We start from the raw sequence: 9,863 nt of genomic DNA, 5'->3' as shown, positions 1-9,863 counted from the left end.
CAACATAACCTGTAGCCAAGCCGACCATGAACTTGGTCCATTTTTGATGATGACTGCTTTTTTTGGCCATGTTTGTTCCTCCCTAGATTTTCAGTGCACTGTATTGACTTGTTGTGCAGCAGCCAAACGAGTAATAAAACCCTCTGTGAAGGGAGTCCGGCTTCTCCTTCGACCTGCTGATGCACACCTCAGAGATGGATTGTGCAAAGACTTTCACTCGGGTCTGAAAGAGAGTTCTCTCTCTTCTTCTTCTCACCTACTTTCTCTCTCTTGACATACAAACACAAACTCACACTGAGTATTAGTGCGGCTCAGCTCAAGGTGCTGAGACTCTCTGCTAATAACACCATCTAGAATTCACGCCCTCCAAATAGGTTAATGTGTTTTTGCCCAGAGGGCCCTATCTACCTCAACAGCAGAACTCTCTCTGCACTTCCATTAAGCAACAACACTGCTGCCTATTAGCTGCTTTGGTGTGTATGGGGTGTGTGTGAGTGTGTTTTTCAGACCGCAGAGGTGCTCTGTAGTGCACTGAGGGTGTCACTACCTGGAGCTGTACTGATGTGCTGTGTTAACTGTTGCAGGACAACAATGTTATGGCCCCTGACAGCTTGTTAAAGGCTCCACCATGTTGAAGCGGCTCCCTCTGTGGTGTGTGTATTAGCACCCTGCGATACAATGCACATATGTCAACACACAAACAGCGAACACATAATGTTGTGTTGTTTGCTAAAGTGTGAGAGTGTAAAGAAGTGGAACTTCACGTTTTGTTTTTTTTACCGAAACTTTCTTGTCTTCATAACAAAAAGTGCTGCTGTTGATCACCAGGTAGAACACATATGAGTTGCCTGTACTGAGTGAGATCTTCTGATTCATCTGCTCTTTATTTATAAGCCAAATATGTTGTTTCTGTTCTGTCAGTGATTATATTTGATTAATGGACTTGTTAAACCTATACAAATATTGTTGTGTTGTGAAGGATGTGGCGATGAAAGAACGATGGACCAAATTCTGGCAATGCTTGTAAATAGCAACTTATTTTAAATAATCATCCTCTTAACATACCAAACAAACGAAAAGGGAGGATATAAATATGTAAAACCATAATCACAGTAATTTAGCCTTGTTAAAGCAGCACTGTGCCCCCTTTAAATTTGTCCTGTACATTTATTAGTTGTTTTTTTGGTTCCACTCCCAAATATAAATATTTTTTATGGTTGATTGATTTGTGAGTGTTTGAGTGTTTAAATGCCTTCTATTTATACATTTTAAAAAGTCCAATTTGACTTAAATTACATTTTAAAAATGTTTTACCTGAAATTAAATGAATGTAAAAAAGGGACGGGCAGGACGTTTTTGATTCTGTTCTCATTATTTCAATTTTTAAAAATGTGTTACATCTAGAACAAAACTGCTGAACTGCTGCTAGGACCTATAAAGCTTACAATATTACTGTGAGTTTAAAAAGGAGGAAAGTTTAAAATAGTAGAAATGGGATGTTCTTCTGTCATTCTGTTTTAATTTCTTCCATTTCAGCTTTCAAACAAAAACTGATTTTTAAACACTTCTCAAAAAGTCTGACGTTTAGAAATATACTTGCTACCTTGGTTTCATATTTAAATATAGCCATGAGTCTTATAAAGACAGCATACAGTTAATAACTTTGGGCAATATAATCTAGGATATAGCTTTAGGTCATTTCTACATTGCACATGGCTTAGTACTTGAGGTGACTGCGCGGACAGTTTTTAAGATATGAAATTAAATTGGGGTCTGGCCGCTAATTTAAAAAATGTCTCCAGTTATTAATTAATTATGGAGTTTATAACATTTAAATGTAACATTTTTTTCTTGCTAAATATGTCAAATATTTGAAAGTCCCTAGATTTATTTATGTTGCATTGATTGCAACATAAAACAATAAAAATCTAATTGAAAATAAAGTATTTTTTAAATTCAAACTAACCTTTTAACCAATTTTGCCTGGTTTAGTGTGTTAGATTATTTCACATTGTTTAAACATCTTGTGTGGAGTAACTTCAGTTTGCAGCAGATGCTGGATGTTTTGTGTCATCCTGACCCCTAGTGGACAGCCGCTGCTGCACCCCGCTCATTTACAGAGGCTTCACACACAAACAGTCAAAGGAAAACATCTATAAAACTTGTATACATTTGATTGAAATGAATTAATCATCTATTGAGATGTTTTGATTGCATTTCACAAGCAACACATGTTCTTTTACGGAAAGTATTCAAGCTAAAATGCCTAAGGCCCTTAGCCCTGGTCTGTGTCTGTGAACATGTATTTGTATTTAAGTAAACTATGCCATTATTCATAATGTTTCATGCCAAAGTCAATAACATGCTGTGTAGAAATGTGAGTTAAATTGCTCTCAATTCTCTCTTCAACTGCAGCTCAACCGTGCCTTTGACAACAATAACTCACACATTGAATATGTATTAAAGCCCGGATAGTCCTCTGAGATGCAATGCATATACTTCATACATTGATGAATTCCATGAGTGGACCAGCCTATACGGGTAAAATAGATCTGACCAACTCAGAGACAGCAGAACTAATTAAATGGATAAAAGATATATATGACCTCCTCAGAATATGTAAAATTAATACAAGACAAAAAGACTTGCCTCGAAGCTACTTCCACTCTGCAGCACGGAGCTGAAACACTGTACTGAGGTCTGATGGAGTGTGGATGAGACTGTGTGTGTGTGTGTGTGTGTGTGTGTGTGTGTGTGTGTGTGTGTGTGTGTGTGTGTGTGTGTGTGTGTGTGTGTGTGTGTGTGTGTGTGTGTGTGTGTGTGTGTGTGTGTGTGTGTGTGTGTGTGTGTGTGTGTGCACGTGCTCATGTGCTTAATCTCTGATTAATCTGTGATTTTTCTCTTTGTGTATACGTAAATATCTTCTTTTTGTACAATATCACACAATGACAAACAGCACACATGCAGTGACCTCAGATTGTAGCTATTTTGCAAAGACTGTGTCAAAAGTCTTGTTCAACTTTATGGTGCTCTTGAGTTTCGTGGTGTTGCTGCATTTATTGGGTTTTATTATATTTTCCTGTGTTCCTGTAATTTCCCTGACCCTGTTTTATGTCCCCACTAATGTCCCTGGTTTTACTGATTATAAATAAAAGTGTAGAACTGCAACACACTGATTTTTGATTTATGTTGGGCTGCAAACTATCACCATAATAAAAAAACAAATCAGATTTTTCTCTATTTAACAAGTAAATGTTTGGTCCGTTAAAAGGTAGTACGAAAAAAGTGAAACAGCCTATCCCAATTTCCCACAACTCAAGCTGATTTCAGCTGATTTGGTTGTGTCTGGATGGACAAGTTGAGTATGTTCTGTCTTGCTCTCTCCTTCTCTCACATGGTCTCAGTATGGTCCTCTGGTCCTCTGCTGACTTTTTCCCGAGAGTGACTGAGCCTAAGGTCAGGGCTGTATCAGGACTCTCCACCCTGACCCATTTCGAAGGGTCAGTGCCCTCACTTCATGATTTACTCATCCATTTTGCTATCATCAAGACACAAGCTGATAGGGTTCAGGTGCCAAACACCGGGTCAGATAAAGACATTATGTGTTTATCTGTTTAACTTCCATTGAAAGATAAAAAGATTAAAACATTTATATAAATTGTAAAATATTAAATAAAAATGTACACATTGTACTACAAAATATCAAATGTACATTCCAGTATATGGTGTATTATTATTAACAAGATGATAATGTAGTTGTAGTTAACACACTCCACCAGTAGAGGACGTACCAGAGAGAAGTCACTGCCTCTGGAAGGAGCCCCAGCCCTGTCAACCTTCCTGGCCTTGACCATGCTCTTGGGAAGCCATCATTTATTTTTGGAGCCGTAGGCTGCATGGCAGCTGTGAGACTGACGGAGGGTGAGGAGGTGGGAGGGTGAGGGGAGAGAGAAGATGCAAGGAGAAGGAGGGGAGGCAGGGCATCTTATGCCAGCACCAGTGACACAAAAAGCATTGTCCTGATTTAATGGCTGTGAAGTCTTGCCTCCCCCTGGTCCAAGAAGCTGCTGATGCTTAATTAGGACGAAACGCACGCACACAACAACTTCCACACCCACACACACATACACACACACACACACACACACACACACACATACGCACACCTCCAACCCAGCCTGCCAGGCTCTCTGCTACAAGCCCCAAGCAAAGATGATTCAATCCAGCTCTGCCATCATGAAGAAGAGTGATGAAGAGTGAGAGGTTTCTGTTTTAGTAAAGAGGCCATTAATGTGTCACCAGGCTTTAAAGTGATGAGTCATCATGTGTACAATCAGGACGATGGTCTAAGTTTATACCTGGACAGGGAAATAGCCTCTGTAATGACAACAAGAAAAAATAAGTAAGCCAGAAGGAGCTTAAAATATACTTTTGATGTGATACCACTGTCTGACGGATACAGATGTGACTCTCAGTTGTTATGAGTTAAGCATTTGAGATATGTGCTTTTTTTTTTATTAACTGAATTTATATAAATGTGCAGCTGTCTTTCAGTCGTTAAAAAAGGGAAGCTCCGTATTTTTTTTTACTGCAGAGATGATTGATTTTAATCACACATGCAGTATTTTGTATATTTATACAGTGTTTTATTTATTCACGTTAGGTCTCTGTAACTATCAAATGAGTGTATAATCTTTTAATTAAAAAAGTTGGTTTCTTCATCTCCTTCTGAAACAAATTTAATATTTCCTTAATTTTTAATCCAACATGTTCTGATTGAATGACCTTGTTCATGATGTGGATTATTGATTGCCTTGTATTGATAATATGAGTGTCTCAGCGGCACGAGGAGAAGTCAACACAGACAGAATTAATATGTATGTGTATCCGTCGGATGGAAGCACATCCCTGGTCAATTCTCTTAGTGCAGGACCCGAATGAGCACATGTCCCATTTGTACAGGTTTCTGTTTTTAAAAAGTGCTTCTGCTCATTTTTCTATGTTTTCAAATAAAGGGAAACTCAATGTGAAACGCCGGATGAATATTTTACCATCTCTTTACACGGAGAAATAAGGATACAAGACAAACTCATGTACAAGCCCCACACAAATATATGCCAAAGTGTTTCTTCAATGAACTTACATCCAATTGTATTAAAATTCCCTTCTCCATTATCTGGAAAATGCATATTTCTTAATTATTCATTGCAAGGCATTGAAGCAACCAGGTCTTTTAAATTTTTTATTTCTGCTCAGCTTCAAACAGTGGATCTTGTAAAGGGGACCCAGTTTTAGGGTGTGGGAATTGCTGCAGGGCGAAGCTGACAGGATTTTCAGTCTCGAGGCACCTCCCGCTTTTTCATTACAGCAAAGCAAAGGAACAAATCCAGGTCAATTAAAATAAGGAACAAGAGGGCTGAGTGTTTGAGAGGGAAACCAAATCCAAGGTCTGCCACAAGAGGGCACAAGGGGCTTAGATATGTCTCGAAGATGTAAAAAACACAGCTAAGAGCGATACAGTACGGCAGCCAGGGGACTGGTGACGGCCCAGATAACATGCAAATAACACCAAACATCACCCCATGCATTCATCTGGCGGTTATACAAGCTTCTTATATGACATCATTGGTCATAATAAACAAAAAAATATATATTCCAAGTTGCAATTTGTATGCACAGTTAAAAGCTTTCCTTTGGCACTTAATAAAAGTCTCTCCCAGGTTTTATATTTAATATCCATCCACCCTATAAAAGCTGCTCCTCCAATCCTACCAGCTCATTCTGCCAAAGGTGTGGGTGTGTGTGTGTGTGTGTGTGTGTGTGTGTGTGTGTGTGTGTGTGTGTGTGTGTGTGTGTGTGTGTGTGTGTGTGTGTGTGTGTGTGTGTGTGTGTGTGTGTGTGTGTGTGTGTGTGTGTGTGTGTGTTAGCGAGAGAAAGAGGGGGCTGGAGAGCATCGCCTCTCCACTTTCCGTGATGGTCGTTAAAAACTCTCAAAGTGACACGCCCACGTAAAAAGCATCAGAGGCTAACCTGGGCAGTGTCACATTGAATTTAATGGCCTCTTGTTCCTGTACGGAAAATCATATCTTGATGTGAAAGGTGCTCTCCCTCGTCTGCCTCATAATATGTTGTGACGCAAATGTTCACATAGTCTATCCTCTCTTTGTCTATCTTCCCCTCTGTCATACACACACACACACACACACTCACTCGCAAAGAAAGACTTAGCTCGCCCAAGACTGAAAGGCTGTAATTGTGTTTATGACAGTGCCCTGACTTCGAAACATGGCCCTTGTCCAGTGTCCAAGTGTGTGCGTCCATTCATGTGTGTGTTTCTGATAGATTAGGGTTGTTTAGTGTGTGTCCCTGTGTGTTAGGTAAATTGTGTGTGTGTGACTGTAGCCTCCTTATGACCTCCCTGATGGCCGGAGATGGGCTAAAGTCATAACTCTGCTGTCTGGCTTTACCCTTGAGCAATATCACAGGCACTCTGAGTGCAGCGAGTCAAACCACTGAGCTCCATAACTTAGGACACACAAAGTGAAAATAACACACGTACAAAGGCACACGGTCAGCCAGCCACACAATAAAGGCTAAGCTGTAAAATCACTAAAGGGTAATTCCTGTTCGTAACAACTTGGGTATTATTTTCATAGCTCTGAGTTATAATAACACGACCAAAGCTGACATAAGGGCACACTGCGGTATCACTTAAAAAAAAAAGTGGTCAGGCTCTCAGACAGGTTGTGAAAACAGCCGATTATAACCACTTCTAACACTTTAACCTGAAATTAATTGCATCCAAAATGTCAGAAATAATTCCATACTGCACAGGAACACTGTGAACACTTTCGGCCAGGACAATAGGTCAAAGTGGATTCAAGTTGTTGTATAAACGGTAATGGATGTTTACAAGAGACAGTTTACCTTTAACCACTCTTTTTTTCTTGAAATAAGTTTGAATAAGGTGAATATTGCCCCTCCCACTAGTTATTTTTGCCTTTACCAACTCTCAACACCTTTAAGAGCTTACCTGAAGAAAATAGCTGTGGCTTAAAGCGACACTGATAAGAACAGAACAAAGTTGCTGGTTTTCAAACCAAAACAACTAGATGAAATATGACACAAGGGGAACCGGACATTAATACATTTTAAATATATAAAACGTTGATTTATAGCAACTTTTTTGACTGGCACTCCTAAAAACAGACACAACACCGGACTAAAAACACAACGACAGAAAAAGACAAGCCTGAATAACCCAATAAGAGAGTCAAACTCATTTCTAAGCAGCTGCCGCCTTAAAGCATTTGCACTGCAGCATTGGAGGCAAAGGGTCATGCGTCGACTCCTGACTGCCATGCAGACATTTTCACTTCCTCAACATTTCATCCAGTGACACACCAGCCGCCCCATGGCCGTTAGTCTGAGAGGAAACAACAACAAAGGACTCTTACAATAACATTATTACCATTTTGGGTGCGTGCCAGCAACACTGCGGATTACCTTGCATGGCAGACAAATTGGCAATTGGAACGCCAGCGTAATGGAGGCTAATTGCCTGAGTGCAGGGTTAGTTTGTATTTCATGCAAATCTCATGTGCATAGTGGTGGGACTTGGCTGACAATAGAGAACAAGCAATAGCCTATCTGAAGCAAAAAGGCGACTGAAAATAGCTCTTTGACACGGCCTGATTACTTCATATTCACTAATTATTGCTCACAAGTGATGATGATCTCATTCCTAAATAAACTATTCGTGAGATGAGGTCTCGAGACGGCTATTCAATATGCCCCCACTTCCTTATACAAAGTGTTTTATAATTGGAGTATTCTTTTTACCCCAAATGGTAGATGAGTTGTTCTGGAAAAACAGGAATAAAACCAACACATTTAGACCAACACAAAGAATAAAATAAAAGCAGAGCTATTACAGTAAATATGTACAAATGACTTTGTTTTTTTATAAAGTTGAGACATAATCCTATCTATGCATAGTCCAAAAAATGTTGCTATTCAATGTTGTTGTTATTGTTGAGACATTTGCCTCTTCATCTCTCCTCAATATCGTCTGAATCTTTCGAAATAATCTTCCTTTCTAAAAAACGATGAGCATTTTTCACTCTTAATCTTTTCTTGACTTCTCGTCCAAGTTTGCTAATTGGTTGAGGCCCAAAGATAACTTTTAATATTGGAAATAATAGTTGACAAAATAACCTCACCTCAAGGTCCAGTCAGCAGCTGTTCTGGAGCTTTCAGTCATGTCAAACGATCTTCATCAACTGGAGACTTAAATCATTTGTCATTCAAGTATTAAATCAAAAAAAAGAGCAGACAAGACCATGTCCTAGATGTTGTGGTGTTAGTCAGCATTGAGTCTCAAGTCTGCAGATGTGAAAGATAGCCTCTTACATAAATCCAAATATATACTGTAAAGGAAATGATTATGCTTCTTTTCTTTTTGTACAGAAGTTAATAAACGAAACCCCTCACCTTTATGTTATAATGGGTATAAAAAAAGTTCACACAAAAACTCTTAGCCTGCTGAGATGAAGAGTGCCAGTGTGCTTTGTGTTCACATCCTCCTAGCTTATTGTGCTGTAAGTGGGTCAGGTCATGGCCAATAATACAATATGCTTATAATCTAGTAGAGATTTTAGGCAAGTGTGTTTCCAAAATAGACCCTTCTGTTGTGTGACAGCTGGAGAGCCTTTTGGGGTGAAGGTTCAAGGACTCACGTGGACTGTGTTACTGTAGCATGCAACACTTTTTCTGGCTGTTGTGTGCGAGTCTGTAGCGTTAGAGCCTCTGCAACACTTAAAATGCTCTGTGAGTGCAACAGTACTGCTCTCTGGCTTACTGAAGGGTACCTAGTTACACTCCCCTAACCTCACCATCTGCATCACGCAGCCATTTGGAGCCAAGATAAATCACGGGAGCCCCTGTCCATGCTGGGAATAGCTTCTTCCAGATAAGAAAGTCAAGGGTCACATTTCTGGCCAAGGTTGACTGTCCTCGGGGCTAAATAAAGAGCCTAGGGGTTGCAGAGCGGCAGAGGCTAGCACAGGCCCCTCACACTCAATTAGGATCAAAACAACCGTCAAACTTGAACTTGGATTTAGGTTACATAGAGACAAGGAAGTGGAGCAGAGAACCTCTGGATCCAAACACCAGTGACGCACAACTTCATCTTGATATATTTTCGTAGGAATAACCACATCTGATTAATGGATTAATAGCCAAACAAGGAGTGTTCAGTTTATAATCCACAGCAGCTGTTTTCAACATTAGTCAGCGATTGTAACGCCGTTTCTAAGGTGTTTGTTTATCCTGCGGTAACCTCACAGGACCTCTGACCCAGCCAGAGGAATGTGAGAGCAGAGACACAGTTTGGGAGGTCACTGCCATCATTTACATCCTAAACACATGACAGGCTGTCAGCAGAGGTTAACGCTGGTCAAGTTCACACAGGACAGTACGTCCACTGTTAGGAGAGAGGAGTCTTTACACATGCAAAAGCAGTATATAACTTTCATCTGTGCAAACACAACAAAAGGATAATGCAGGGCTAGCAGTAGGAAAATAATCAGATCATAATATTCCTCATCAAACACCTTATCGTTATTGTGACAATATTGTTGGGTAGAACATTAATGCTTTCACAAAATGTTAAAACTATGAGAATTGTAATAAATAATCATCAGAAATTTGGATTCACTGACTAAGCAAGTAAAGGCAAATAATAAAACTGCTAGAACATCCCGGTAAATGTAGGAAATGGCATCCTGTACTGTAACGCAGCCTTTAAAATGAGGAAAACACAACATTTACGACAGCAATATCCAAAATCTAAGATGATATCT

Source organism: Eleginops maclovinus, chromosome 5, assembly GCF_036324505.1.
Source record: "Eleginops maclovinus isolate JMC-PN-2008 ecotype Puerto Natales chromosome 5, JC_Emac_rtc_rv5, whole genome shotgun sequence".
NCBI classification, from domain to species: Eukaryota; Metazoa; Chordata; class Actinopteri; order Perciformes; family Eleginopidae; genus Eleginops; species Eleginops maclovinus.
The sequence above is the reverse complement of the archived record's forward strand: the minus strand, read 5'-3'. Positions refer to the sequence as shown.